The following is a 16,046-nucleotide window of genomic DNA, read 5'->3' as shown; positions in this document are numbered from 1 at the left end:
CAGTCGTTTTGTTTTTAGGAAAACTCATAAATGCATTCCTTTAATTGAATAATGATAAGGGTTTGAACAGGAAAAAGATGTGAGGTAAAATATGATATCACACATCTTAAAAGTTTCAAAGTTTTTGTAACAATTTATTAGGTAGCAAATTTAAAATTTGATTTGTAGACAAGACAAGAAAAATTGTTATCTATAAATTAACTATTTTTTTTATTTTAAAAAGGGATTAAAATTACAAAAACACATGCTAGAAGATATAAAAGTTATTATTATTATTATAAACATATGCTTTAAATACTATAAAAATATATTATTCATAATAAAATAATAACATTAGCTCAAATAGTAGAAATTATATTAGAAAACAATAATATAGTAGCAACAACATAACTTTTTACCGACATCTTTGTAAATATGAAATTTATATGTTAAATCTAATTTGTTTATGAGATAATTTTATTTATCTTACTTTAATTAATTAATAAATTATTAAAGCCATAGGGTTTGATATAATTGTTTAGATTAATAATAATAAAACCAATGATCTCTTGGCCTAGTGGTTAAGGGAGAGGTGGGAAGCTTTGCTTCTCTTGGAGGTCCTGGGTTCAAGTCCAGACAAGGGGGTTTTAATACTAACTTGGTGATACTAATATACTAACTACTAACCCAGTTAGCGATATCCTAACCGTACGCCGTTCAAAAAAAGATTAATAATAATAATGAGTTATTATGTGGCATTTATTAAATTATTTATTAGAAGTTAGATAAGGATAAAGATAAGTGATATTTATTTATATATTTTAATTATTAATAAAATAAAAATAAAAATTAGAGTAAACTTCCGTTTTGCTCCCTATGATTTGGTCGTTTTAACGGTTTTGTCCTAAACCTTTAAAAATATCCATTTTACTCCCTGATCTATGAAACTAATCTCTATTTCACTCTCGCCCCTAACGCCATCCAATTCAACTGTTAAATCCTAGTCACATGCCTCTCACATGAGGACATTTTAGTCTTTTCCCATCCTAAATATTTTTAACTATCTTTTTATTGATAAAACAAAAGGAGATGGGCCCACCCCATCATCTTCTCCATCATCTTCTCTATCTCTCTCTATTTTCGCTCTCTACATTCTCTCTCCTCAATCAATCAGCCTCACCAACAACCACCATCCTGCACCATCATCTACCGACCACTGCTAACCACCACCTGCCGACACCACCCACCACCCCACTAACCATCTGACCAACCACACACCGGCAGAATGCTCTCTCGTGTACTCTCTAAACCCTCAACTCTCTGTTTCATAACCCTAATTTCATCCTTTCATTCTCACTACAACCCCCCCCCCCAATCCTCCACTCATCCAAAACCCTACCTCCTTCTCCACTTTATTCTTACTCAACACCTGCTATTTCTCCACCAATCATGGAAACAACAACAACAACCACAAAAACGGTGTTAATCGACCGATTCATGGAACATTTCATCGGAAAGCATCGACAGAGTAGACATCGAGAGGTTTTTTTCAGTATCGAGTCGAAGGAGAAGGATGAAGAACATGATGTTCTTGGATTGACAGAGAGTGAGGGCAGAGTGGAAGGGTTTAATGAGTGGAAAATCGTAGGTGAAGATGAGAAATATGGATATGAGATTTTTGATAGTGGAGATGCAGGGCTTTCAGAATTGGCTGGGATTGATGGAAACCTACACATTTTATATGAAAAAGCAGAAACTTTGAAAAAAGAAGAAGATAAAAAGTTGGAGAGTGAGGAAAAAAGATCTGTTAGAGGTGCTTAAAGGTATATGCTACACATTTTAATTGATTGTTGTTACTTGTTATGTAACACAGAATATGATTTGAGATTGATTAGTTTCAGACTTAATTTCAGATTTGAGAGCATCTAGAGAGAGAAAATAGAGAGAGATAGAGTGTATGTATGTTTTATATATGTATTATTATATATAATAATAAGGGTGGAGTTCGGCTACAAAGTCCATTTTTCCTACAAAGTGTACAAAGTCATAAAACACTACAATTTCAACCATAAAACACACTCAAAACCCACAAATAACATAGTGAAGATCACTAAAACACAATATCCAAACCCTAACAATCCATAAAAACTTCAAACACACCATCCTAGAACTATGAATATAAAACACAACAGGATAATCAACATAAAACACACTAATGTTAGTCATTCGATAATCAAAGCCTTATCATCCAAAACACAACACAAAACCCACAAATATGACATTATAACAATCTTCACTTTGTTATTTGGGGGGTTTTGAGTATGTTTTATGGTTGACATTATGGTGTTTTATGACTTTTTATACTTTGTAGGAAAAATAGACTTTGTAGCCAACTCCCACCCTATAATAATAAATATCAAAAATATGGGAAAAAGACTAAAATGCCCCTCATGTGAGGGGCATGTGACTATTTTTAACGTTGCAAATAAATGCCGTTTGGGGCGTGGAGTAAAATGGAGATAAGTAAATAGATCAGGGAGTGGAATGACTATTTTAAAAGGATTGAGGCAAAACCATTAAAGCGACCAAACCACAGGGAGCAAAACAGAAGTTTACTTTAAAAATTATGAGGTTAAAGGAGAAAATGACACGTGACATTATTTGGAGTCTTTTATTAAAATTAGATTGAGATTTCCAAAAGATGTATATAGTCGTATCAAAAGATGTATAGGTTGAAAAATAAACTACTTAAATTACGTTTGATGATTGTTGACTTGGTGATTTTTCGGCAACGGATACTTTTACTTGCTTGTTATAAAAAGATAACTTTGTTCAACGTTCATAGTGATACTAGTAATTTATTTAAAAATCTTAAGTTTAAGGTTTGGATATCAAAAGAGTTGGGCGAGTGGTTACCGGATTGCTGCCTACGAAGGGAAACCGAAGAATTATTAAACTTTATGTGCTTTGAGTACGATATATTTATTTAAATACAAAGAAGTAAATTGCTAAAATCGTCCCTCACGTTTATTCACATTTGCTAGATCCATCCAAAAAAAGTTTTTTTCTCATAAGAACCACTACTGAGGTTTCAAAAAAGTTGCTAAATCCATCCAAAATGACTAATACTCTAGCAATACTAAGTTGATAGAGGAGTAATTTAGTCATTCTTTTAATTTATTTAATTTACCCTTTTTTTAACATGTTATATCTTGCCTCCATTTTAATCCTAATTTCACCCTTAGTTCCTTTTTACCATTCATACATTCCTCTTCAATCCACATCTGGCAACCATCTAATGTATGTCAAGTTCCATCATGTTCTTATACACCACACGGAGGATTTATTAGATTAGATTTAACAAATTTAGTTGAAATTTAATAATAAAACTAGACTTTTCAATGTACGAATATAAGCAATTGTTAACTAAATTTATCTACGGTATGGCAAAAATGCACATAAAGAATACGAAACCTAAGAATGATATATTGATGCTATGTAGTGCAAGTAGCCAACAATCCAAGATGTGTAACACTGGTTGGATCCGAACCAGTGGCGGAACTAGAAAGAAAATTCAGGGGCATCCCAAAAAACTTTTACCTAGACCCCTTCTTGAGAATTCAAGGGTTTTGTGCGGCTAGTAAAAATGGGCCCTTAAATTCTTCTTTTTACATTCTAAAGTGCATATGCTGATTATCATTTTTTTATTAATGCGTGTACTACACACACGAGAACATTATCATTTTTTCTTATAAAACTTTAAATGTTATTTATAAGTTTTATAAATAATTTAGTTTGTAATAAAAATATCTTTACAACAAAAAGAACCGAAAACTCATTGTCCTTCAATATTTGTTAAAGCATGTACATGTAGTCTTATATGACTTTTTAATATTTGAAATTCTAGCTAGGCTTTAGAATAAATCGTATCTAAGTTCTTTATCTTTAATTTCATATAATTGGAATTGAAAAACTTTTTTATTCGTGTATATCCATAGAACCATATAGCTAAAACATTTATATTTTCTTCATTTTATATAATATTTCTTTACATTTAAACAAAAAATACAATATATTAAATCATATATTTAAAAAGAACTATTTTAACGTTTTTTCTTGTATTATTTTCGCTCTTAACCGTTTAATTGTTCAAAAAGTAACCTACCTACACATGTGAAAAGTGTGGGTGCATAGCATGTTCAAAGAACCTTTTATGTAGGTAAAATGATATGAGATATTTATCCTAAAACCGTGAGAACATATGATTGGATGCTAAATAACACTTTTAAAATAGTTTCTACAATTTTTAAATAAAATATGGTTAGTATTTGATCATAAACAAACAAAGAAAGTAAAAATAAAACATATAAATGATTGCAAAAGTAAAAATAAATCAAATAAGCAATTTGCAATTATATTAAATAAATGAATGTTTAAAATAAATAAAGTAAAGGTTGTTGTTTCGAGAAAAAGTTAATTGAAGTTTTGACTAATGTGATGTACTTTTGCCTTTTACATTAATTATATCACAACAACACTCGAGATATTATATTAAAAAAATAGAACTTCATCTTCTCCGGTGTGCTGCTGCAAAACTCTCAAGTTTATCTCACCGGAGATTTTCGTTTCCATCTGTCAAATTTAATTTCATCTTATTCTCAGTTACATTTAGGGGTATCCTAGCCTTTGATTAGGGGTATCCTCAATAAATAAAACAGAGATTAAATAGAAGATTGCACTATGTCAAGAAAGTTCAGGGGTATCCCGGGCTACCTCTCAGCACCACATAGGTCCGCCCCTGATCCGAACGCTAGTCCTACACCATCATTAAAACATTACAAAACCATCAAATCTAAATCCTTTAAAACTAAAAATAGAAATCAAACTCACCGGGACCTTCTTATGAGTCACAACACACACTGAGTCTTTGCCTCAAACATTGATTGAGGTGACTCCTACTGCTTTAACAACTTTAAAAGCATACTCTATTTCATCCACAAAATCAAACACAATTCATCATAAGAAAACCTTAATTGGAACAGAGATCGTATAAATGAAACCCTAAAACTTAGTTAAACATTAAATACAAACGTAATTGCTTGAATTTGCGATTGAATATGAAACCCTAAATTGTTAAGAAGAATGAATCAGGGATTCAAAACGGAAGAGAAGATGTAAAGATGAATTTAAGGTTTGGAGGATTAATGGCGTCGTTTGATATAATGAGTTTCGTCGATGTATGAGCCTGACTAATCAATGGGGGGAGCGGGCGAGGGGAGGTAAAGCCGTACAGGGGCAAGTTTGGAAGAAACCTTATTTTGAAGACGGATTTGAACAGAGACTTTTCATCTGCCATGTTTATTTTTATGTATAGCTAGTATTAAGGCCCCCGCATTGCGGTGGAGGCGTACAACCGTGACAAATAGCACTAATGTCATACCATCGCCAGCAACCACTAACATTAAAGTTGGGGTGTGTTAATTGGAAGAAATTCGACCCAAACGTAAAATATAGAAAATAATAACTAAGTCCATTTAGGAACTGCGTGTTATGGCGAACCTGTCAAGTGGGAAAAAATAAACGACGTAAAAATGTTGAACCACGCACGCACGTTGCGTCATGTTAACTCGCAAAATTTAGAAGGAAGTGTAAAACGAAACGTAAAAACGTTGAACCACGCCCGCATGTTGCGCCATGTTAACTCGCAAAATTTAGAACGAAGCGTAAAACGAAAAGTAAGAACGTTGAACCACACACGCACGTTGCACCATGTTAACTCACAAAATATTGAACAAAACGAAAAATTTGCCACATATGAAAAATGTATGGGACCAAAGTTGAAAGTAAAATGTTGTGAGGTTAAATTGAAAAGATGTAAACTTTTGGACTAAAAGTAAAAATTCAAATAGTTGTGGATTAAAAATGTAATATCAACTTTTTTTTGAAAGGCCCTCTAAGCATGGAGTACAACGCCTCCATGCACCAACATGTTACTTATTTATATGATGTAAATGTAAATGTTAGGAATTGAAGATGTACCATAGCGTTTGTAGCAAGTGAACGACTCCACATGTAAAGTCATCACTTCGTAACTGAGATGGTTTATCCTAGTTGAATATGATGATTATTAAGTCATCGTATGCATGAGATTGATATGCATGCAACTCATTTAAATATTTTGAATATCATATTGATAGGAGACAGAATTGTTTTTAATTTCAAATTAGTTAGCTTCCATCCCAAGTTAATATAAACTTATAAATAGAGTAGTAACTTGTGATCTTTGAGTTTTTCATTAACCCTGCGTGTTGTTTGTTTTGCTTTCATTATCCGATTGTACCCAACAATTGATATCAAACAACTCCATGTCTACAGACTCTCCGGTCATGAGCCCATGCTCGATAGTGAATCACAAGATACCCCCATCCCCATACCTTACTCTTTCATAATTAAGATACGAGGGAGGTAACCTGACATACGTTAGATGGTTGCCAGATTGAGGATTGAAGAAGGATTGAAATTAAGGTTAAAATGGGGGCAAGATATAACCTATTAAAAAAAGGGTAAATTAAATAAATTAAAAGAATGACTAAATTACCCCTTTATCAACTTAGTATTGTTAGAGTATTAGTCATTTTCGATGGATTTAGCAACTTTTTTGAAACCTCAGTGGTTCCTATAAGAAAAAAAACCTTTTTTGGATGGATCTAGCAAATGTGAATAAACGTCAGGGACGATTTTAGCAATTTACTCAATACAAAGTTATGATTTTATGTGCTTTAAGTAGATACATTTATTTAGATACAATGGTTAACTATTAATCTCAATATTTAAAATCATTAAACTTTCAATAATTCGGGATGTTACAATACTACCCCTCTTAAAAAAATTTGTCCCCGAAATTTCTTAAATATATAAAAAAATACTATACCAACATGCTCGCAAATAGCGAAGATACAAAATCTAAGTCATTGGAGAGTGACACGAAGTAAAAAAAAATATCACAAACTTATAGACATAAACACATGTATATAATAGCGACAAACCTAAACTCATGCCAGTATTAGTATTCTAACTCGATATCCACCCATTACCCGTAGGTTTTGTTAAAAACTCATCAGGAAAGAGCTCAGGTTCCTCTGATACCATAATTGTAACACCCTGCCCCGACTAAAGCTGACATGTCACTTAACAATAATCAGATAATAAACATAATTCTATTAAAACTTTAATCATTACAATTTTTTACAATAAGTTTTAAAAATAAATACAGAACAATATAAACTTTATAAAAATCTTGTAAGCCTTTTATTCAAGGGCTCCAACTTGTAACCTAACGTACATAAAAAACATATGCACATCTAAGTAAAATTTACTCGATAGGACAACAGCTATAGCATATATAATATAAATATCAAAATAATAACAGTTTCAGAGTGTAGCACGTTCAGATTTCACCTTTAGACTTCACAATCAGATTTCAATTTTAAACTGAGACTTCACATTCAGATTTCAGACTTCAGATCAGGGCCGGCCCTGAGAATTCATGTACCTTGTTCGAGCTCGAAAAACGTGCCCTTAGGTTTTAACTAAAATCCGAAATCGACATAAGTTAACTAAATAAATCGACATAACTGAAATTCGACATATATGAACTGAAATCCGAAATCCACAACGACATAACTGAAATTCGACAACAACATAAATGAACTGAAATCCGAAATCGACATAACTGAAATAATTTCGACATATAAATCGATCCTGCTGTGAATTCGAAATCGACATAAATGAACCGAAATCAATCCTACTGCTTACCTGCTGTGAATTCGAATACACTAGAAACTGTTTGGTACTCTCTTTAAAAAAAACTTACGTATAACATTTCATTTATTTATTTGTGAACAAGAAATGTACACATGATCTTTGTTTTTCCATTAGAAAATATATGAGTATGAACATTTACCTAAAAACAAGTCTATGGATCAAAATCAGAATAAAAAGTATTCTTAAGATTAGATAAATTAAATGTATTAAACACGTTTAAAGTTAGTTGATTACTATGTCTTCATAGTTCATATTGAAGTTTTGCTTGCTGTGACTGAAATGATGAAATCGACATAAATGAACCGAAATCAATCCTACTGCTTACCTGCTTGTTGTGACTGAAATGATGAAATCGAAGGCCTCTTGATGATGAATGATGATCGCCGATCGGCTGATGATGAATGATGATCGTCAATCCTCTGTTCCGACTTCCGACGTTTCTTCTCCTGGATCAGTGATTGCCGCCCACCACTTTATTTTTTTAATTAGTTTTTAGATAATATTTGGGTATTGGGCTCACTAACCTAATGGGCTAAATAGTTTAAACAATAAGATTTTTTTTTTAAGTGGGCCTATGTTAATATTTTTTTGGTTATACCCTATTAAAAATTTTTTTTTTTACATATATAATATCGGATTTTTTTTAAAAAAAATTACAGGCCCTACGAAATCACGGGCCCTGTTCGGTTGTCCTCCCCGCTCTCAAGGGCCGGCTCTGCTTCAGATTTCAGATGCAGATTCAGAATAGCAATACACTATAATATAATAATAACAATATAACAATAACAGTTTCAAAGTCACATAATAACAAATTCAAATTTCCGACTACGAGGTAGTGAAAAACCAAATCCGTACACATATGTTGTTCCTTGTCCAAACCTGAAATGCGTAGATATAATTCAGTTTGATGTCTTTATTGAACTTGAATGGTGTTTTGATTCGATCAAAAGAATATAATTTAAGTGTTGAACAATATGAGATCAGGCTGTTTGTCGTTTACGCCTGTAGCTTGGAGATAAATCCATAATTCTCATATTTATAATCACATATATTAATTAAATTTAATATCTAACTTTTATTGCAGATATGTTTAGATTTGTGGTTGTCACGAAAGGGATTAGAAGAAAAAATATATCTTTCATGTATAAACTTACATAAATATATTTAAATAATAACCTTATCAAATCAAATCCATACTGAAACATATATAAAGTTTTAAAATATATTTGACCCTACTAAATTATATAGATCGTTTTTAATCTTTTATTTAAAAATCAAACTTAACAAAAAAATCAATATCTATGTACCATAATAAAAAAATTTGAAAAGAATAATTAAATAATAATTATCAATATTAACTTCTTGTTCAAAATTTTGAGATCTTTAACATTAAATATATTCTTCTAACTTATAATAAAGGATTCCAAGTAATGCCATATGATATTCTCTCATTCAATTTATAAAATTTTATTTATATTTTATTTTCACTTTTTATCTTTTCTCCCAAATTTAATGTTATATATAAACCTCTTCTTCTAATTTTAATAATATATATACAATATTTTTTTATAATTCCATATTTAAGATTTAAGCTTTAAGATTTCAGATCTAAATTACTTTGTATATATAATAGTAATAGTAATTACCTCTAAAAATTATATTAGGAATATTGAATTTTAACAATCACAACTATTCACTGTTGGCCGTCAACAGTCCCAACTTAAAAAATAACCATTGGCAGTGTCAACTATTAATATATTGACATCCAATGGACCCTGACTAACAGAACCCTAATGCCTTTTGTCTCCGGTCGCCGAAAAAACGTTTTTTGGACGGAAAACTATTTTTTTGCTGAAAAACTCCACCTTTTAATCGCAAACATCTTTGTAACCTTATTCTGGACCTTTAGGAACCTTTTTTCTAGTAAAAGCTCCAATTATTGAAGTCGCCAGAGAACTCCTTTTTCACCAAAAAACTTCTTATCGGCCAGAAAATACAACTTTTTGGCGGAAAACTCAACATTTTTGTCATAAACCTCTGTGTAACCTTAGATCGGATCTTCAGGAACCTTTTTCTGGCAAAAAACGGTTTTCTGGCGACTAGAGACTAACGGCGTGAGGGTTCTGTTAGCCAAAGTCCATTGGTGGTCAATATGTCAATAGTTGAGACTGTCAATGGTTATTTTTGAAGTTGGGACTGTTGGTGGTCAACGGCGAATAGTTGAGTTTATTAAAATCCAATATTCCATTATATTATTATCAGTATAAGTTGTCATACCCTCAATTTCCACATGCGGAGTTTTTCCGCGAGCCGTGTGACCGAACAGGATCTAGCCACAAATCATGTAGAACCAAACATTTAAAATTATAAAAACATCACTAACAACATGATTAGCGATTAAGTTTTAATTGTCCAAAACACATATTATGTTGCAGCGAAAAAATAAAGTTAAAACCTAACAAGAACTTAAAAACCACAAGTTTAATAAATGTTTCAAAACGTAAAGTTTTAACGAACCACACCACTCCATCAGTTTGCAACGTCCATCAACAGTTGTACCTACTGACCTGGAAAGCATGCAACTACGTGTCAACAATAAAGTGGGTGAATTCACAAATTTTAGTATAGCAAAAGTAAAGTTCACAAATGTTTTTGGTGTATGTATGACTCGGGTAGCTAACCCTCATCACATGACTAAACTATGTAACGAATGCAGACATTTTCTTTGTGCCCTCATTAATGTCTATCAACATTAATGCAAGAGTGAAGGTTAGAAGTTCACGCCCGACCTCTAGCACGGTGTGAGGTTTGTCAAACCTAATAGTGCTATCAACTAATACCCCCAATATTCCCACTCGACAATCTAATCGGTAAAATGTAGGGACTTACATGATAGAGTTTTTTGTTTAGTCCAAGTGTACTACTCCACCTCCACTGGATAGTATGTTTCACTAGTTCCAACAAGGAACGCGCGTGTAGCCCTAACCAGGGCTACCATAAAAAGTGTTGTCCCAACTAGAAAGGTTAAAAGTTCACGCCCGACCTCCAGCACGGTGTGAGCTTTGTCAAACCTAATAGTGCTATCAACTAATACCCCGCATATACCCACCCGACAATCTAATCGGTAAAATGTAGGGACTTTCATGATAGAGCATTTCGTCTAGTCCAAGTGTACTACTTAGCCTCCAGTGGATAGTATGTTTCAGTGGTTCCAACAAGGAACGCGCGTGTAGCCCCAACCAGGTCTCCCGTAAAAAAAGTGTTGTCCCAACTAGGTCGCATGCTGTTGGAAAAAGGTTGTGAACTCACCTTAGTTTGCTTGGCATTAAACATGAAAGATGATCATGAATAATCTATTCCTGATATGTTTACCGTTTCAGTTAGTTTAATTTATGAATTTCTACATGCAGTCTAACATGTCACACCCCCAAAATCCACTCGCGGAGTATCACCGCTTGGAGGCGTGACTGACCAGGATCAAGCCACCAATCATATTGAACAATACAATTAAGTAATTAAAACCAAACGCAATATAATTGGTGTTTCAAAATAACCCAAACATATTTAAGAAATCAGCGGAAGCATAGTAATGTTTAAATAACCAAAACGTAGTTTAAAGTTCAAATGTTAAGCATAGGACATAACAGTCCATATCCCACAACAACTTGTCCTCCTCGTGCAAGCTCCATAGGCATCTAACGACCTGCAAGGCATGCAACAACGAGTCAACAACAAAGTTGAGCGAGTTCACAGTTAGTGTTCATTGTTAAGTTGTTTCAAAAACCATGAGTTCGTTCATAGGTTATAGTTACCCCATTTTTCCTGTTTCCCAAACACATTCATAGCTGGTGGGGGTTCCCCATGTGAACCACTAGACCCGTTTACCATATCGATCACTGACTAAAGTAAGTTGGTGCCCTGACGTCAATGTATATCATCATTAACCAGTGCCCAAATCCATTAGTTCACGCCCGTCCTCTGCGGCACGGTGTGAGGCTTGTCAAATCTAAATAGCGCTATCTAACTAATGACCCGCTCGCCATTGGCCCGGCGATTAAGTCGATATAAAAATGAGGGACTTAATGATAGAGTTTTGGTCTAGAATCCATTATGTCACCCTTTAGTATAGAGGGTGTGTACGTGTTCCAAACTAGGAGATCACGTAGTTTCCAATTAAATCCTTATCACATGTTGTCACCCTTCAATTAAGAGGGTGTGTACGTGTTCCAAACTAGGAGATCACCGCTGGTTTAAATCTTTACCCATTCCCAAACCCTTGGGAATCCCATGCCTTGTGAAAGTGTGAACTCACCTTGGTTTGCTCGGTATGCTTAACTACTCGTTTTCCAATTAATCAGTCAAAGCCTAAGGTATACACGTATACATAATCAGTTCATGTTCGCATTGTACAAGTTTATGTTTATAACAGTTTCTGAATACACACAGCAGTTACATGGCCCCATCAAGTCCACAAGTCATATTTAAGTTCCAACATATTGCTTAACAGTTAAAGGTGTTAGATGTAAAAGGTTACTTATGTCACGTGATCATAACTACACATGGTTAACAGTGAGCACATTAACATTTATTGTCATTATCAGTAGGCCTCACCAACAATAGGTATCATTAACAATACATTTCAGTAACAGTAGACATCCTTGATTATTAGCATGATCATACACATCCATCACAGAAATCAACCTAGTCCTCTGTTTCGTTTGACCTCTCGACGAAACCCTCCCATTGACGAAACATTCCTGTTTCGTCGTGATCCTTCATCGACGAAACCCCCCCATGTTTCGTCGATATGCATGGGTTACGTTGAGCAAGGAATTTCGCCGCGATGTGGGTTTCCTCTACCTGGGTTTCGTCAAAACATGTGTTTCAACAGTTACCACATCTTCTACCGTTCAAGGTTCAATCATCGACTAAACCATTCTAATCATCAGTTATATCATGCCATTATCATCATTCCCTAATTAACATGAAACCCTTTGATCATCAACATACAACAAGATCATCCCTAACACAACCAGGTTTCAGAATTTCGCAACAGATTATTTCATGTATGATCATATCGATATTTTTAATTTACATTCTAGATGATTTCTATATCTGTATCATCAATAGAATATTCCAATAGTTCACATACATGATCATGATTTGCATCAACAGTAAGCAGTCAACAATTTATATAACACTTAAACAAACAATACATATTAGGGCAAGCATTGTCGCACTCACCGGAGAATCGAAGGTTTGACAATACTCAAATCGGTGAGAGGGGAAGAGCTCGGTGTGAGGGAATGGCTGCCGTCGGTGATAGAGAGGAGAATCAGATACTAGGGTTTGCTAAAAGAAATCTCCATGCAGATTACGTAAATATATGTATGCGAATCACAGTTGGGCCTTGTCTGGGCCGGGAGTCCATCTTAGTGATGACGAAACATAGGTGGGGGTGACGAAACTCCACAAGTTTCGTCGGGTAAGGGTGTTAGTGTAAGGGTGGTGTTTCGTCGAGCAGTATAAGTGGCGAAACTACCATGTTTCGTTGAGGTAGTTCCTAACTTAAAACAGTTCACAAGTTTGTGCCACTAAACACCTTAACTACATTATTTAAATAATAACACCACATATCAAACAAACATCTCAAACATATAACTAATCGTGCACAAATACAAGGCAAACAAGTTATGCAAAACACAATAGTGAATAATAGTGCGTCGAGGAAAGGCCTTGAAAACTCGAGTTGTCACATAACACATAGCCACAAAATCACGTTGTCATACAATTACATGTTTAGGTAAGTTTGTGCATATGATCATATCATTCCATAAACACATTCATTGTCACCTACTAATGTTTCTAGTAACATTCAACACCTTTTGATAAGATGTAGGCACATTTGAAACATTCACAAACACTTTCAGCTCATTGCAGTTTTATGTCAGATTTTATGCAGTTTTCCAGAATTTATATAAAATACTAAGGAACTCAGAAAATTATGATATTTTAAGACAACATGTTATTAATTCCCCGAATACCAGTATATTTTTCTCATGACCTGAATCTTTACTGAAAAACTCCTAAAAATCATTCTTTAGACCTATGTCTGATTTATAACCTTCTAATGATAGTTTACGCCAAAAATTATCTAAAATTCCTCGTTCATTCTTTTTACAAAATTCCAGTGGTAGATTTTCATGATCACCTGGAATTACCTACAGTAAATGTTTTAGAGCAGAACTTATTTCCTACATTGAGTTATGACATTCGTAATGGGCTGAAAAATTCTAACAGAAAATGCAGCTTGGACCTTTGTTATGAAAAAAATCATTTAAAATACCAAATCACGTCGAAAAATTATGATTCCAGTGGAGTTTGAAGCGTATTTCAAAACACTACATTTTAAACTCAAGAAAAAGTGGATTTCATTATGTTTTAACCTCGTTACAGCCAACACAAATCGGCTGTAAAGATTTGGAATCTGTTTACTTTAACTCTTCCCAAAAACGTGTTTTTGATCTTGTTTACCCCAAATCCGACCCGTACATCATGCATAACCCCAAATGCATCAGATTCAACAACCAAGTATCATCAATATCAAGTTATAATCAAAACCCTAACTTTTAAATCATGAGAAACATCAAAATTGATCAAGAAAACTTACTTGTAAGCGTTAAAGGGTATTGAAATCGATCAAGAAAGCCACTACTTGCAAGATCCAAGCAACAAATCAAAGTGGAATGTGTTTTGAAGGAATAATTTCGAAATTATGGTGGAGGTGGGGTTGCCATACGTATTTGAGGGTTTAAGGTTAGGTTATGTTTTTTTTGAACTAACTAAAACCCATGGGTGGGCCTTTTGGTAGTTTTTTTTAACTTTTGGTGGCTCTTTCTACCTAACACAAGGCCGCCAAACTATTTTTACTAATTTTTAATAGCTCAAGTCCATAAAAATAAAACTCACTAGTTTGTTTAGAAAAAAATATTTTTATAACTGTTAGGCCCTAAAGTGTGAGACTGACGCATCAAATTAGCACAACGGGCTATGGTTTGGAACTCGGCCTTACCGGGTTAGTTTATATTAGGTTTTGGACCTTTATAGGTCACTTGGGCCAAGCTTTAGGCCATGTGGGCCAAGCAGGCCCAAGGGGAGCCCATGTAGGGAAGTGGGCTTGAGTAGGTATATAAACAAGTTTTCAACTTGTTTTAGGGTTAGAACCTAATTGTTACAAAATTCTAGAGTTTAGAGAGAGGTGATTCGATTTGGTTGTGAACACTTGCACTAGACAGTTTTGCTTATTCAAGTAATAGAATCGTGTGCAAGTGTTGAAAGTGATTCGGTATTGTTCTTCGTTTTTCATATTTTCAGTTTTTCTTGAATCTCACCAAGTTTGAATTCCGAACAAACTTGGTGATTATTTGATATCATTGAAAGATCCAGTTTTCGAGACTTACAATTGGTATCAGAGCCATTAGAACCCGTTTCTAGGCTCGGTGTGATATTAAAGGTTCAAGATATTCGAAGAAAAGAAGAAAAGTTTGACTGTTTTGGTTCTTAGCTATTGAGTTTTAGTGTGTTTTCATTAGTTTTTGAAGGTTTTGGATCAAGGATTGTCAGTTTATTGTTCGAAAACTTGAGGATTTGAACTTGTGTTCATCGTGTTCTTCATGTTTAAGGCTGATATTCATTGAGTTTTTCAAATAATCGCAATACTCTGGTTTGTTGATCTGATTAAAGATTGGTAAAGATATCTTTTAATTATTAAAAGATTTGTTAAATCCTTTTTTTTTGGAAATTCGGTATTTAAAAAAAATTGAAATAAAGTAAAAAGTCAATTTTGTTTTGATATTTCTTGTATTTTGGGGCTGCATCTTCGAGAAGAGCTTTCCACCACAATTTTCGACATAGTTTGTTTACTTTCTCTAAAAGATAAAGACTTTTTCGATAATAATTAAAAAATTTCCATCGTTACGGTCTCGAGTCATCTTCACTACTTCACTACGGTCTCGAGTCATCTTCACAACTTCACTTCTGGTTTTGAGTCATCATCTTCCAAAAACGGTTTCGAGTCGCAACCTTGTCATCACTAGTCTCGAGTAATTGATTTCAAGGTCTTGAGTTGCAACCTAGATTCCGAGTCGCAACCACGCTTTCGAGTCATCAACAATAAGGTCTCGAGTCATCAATCAATAAGGTCTCGAGTCATCAATCTTCACAAGTCGGAACCTTCTGTCTCG

Source organism: Helianthus annuus, chromosome 5, assembly GCF_002127325.2.
Source record: "Helianthus annuus cultivar XRQ/B chromosome 5, HanXRQr2.0-SUNRISE, whole genome shotgun sequence".
NCBI lineage: Eukaryota > Viridiplantae > Streptophyta > Magnoliopsida > Asterales > Asteraceae > Helianthus > Helianthus annuus.
The sequence above is the reverse complement of the archived record's forward strand: the minus strand, read 5'-3'. Positions refer to the sequence as shown.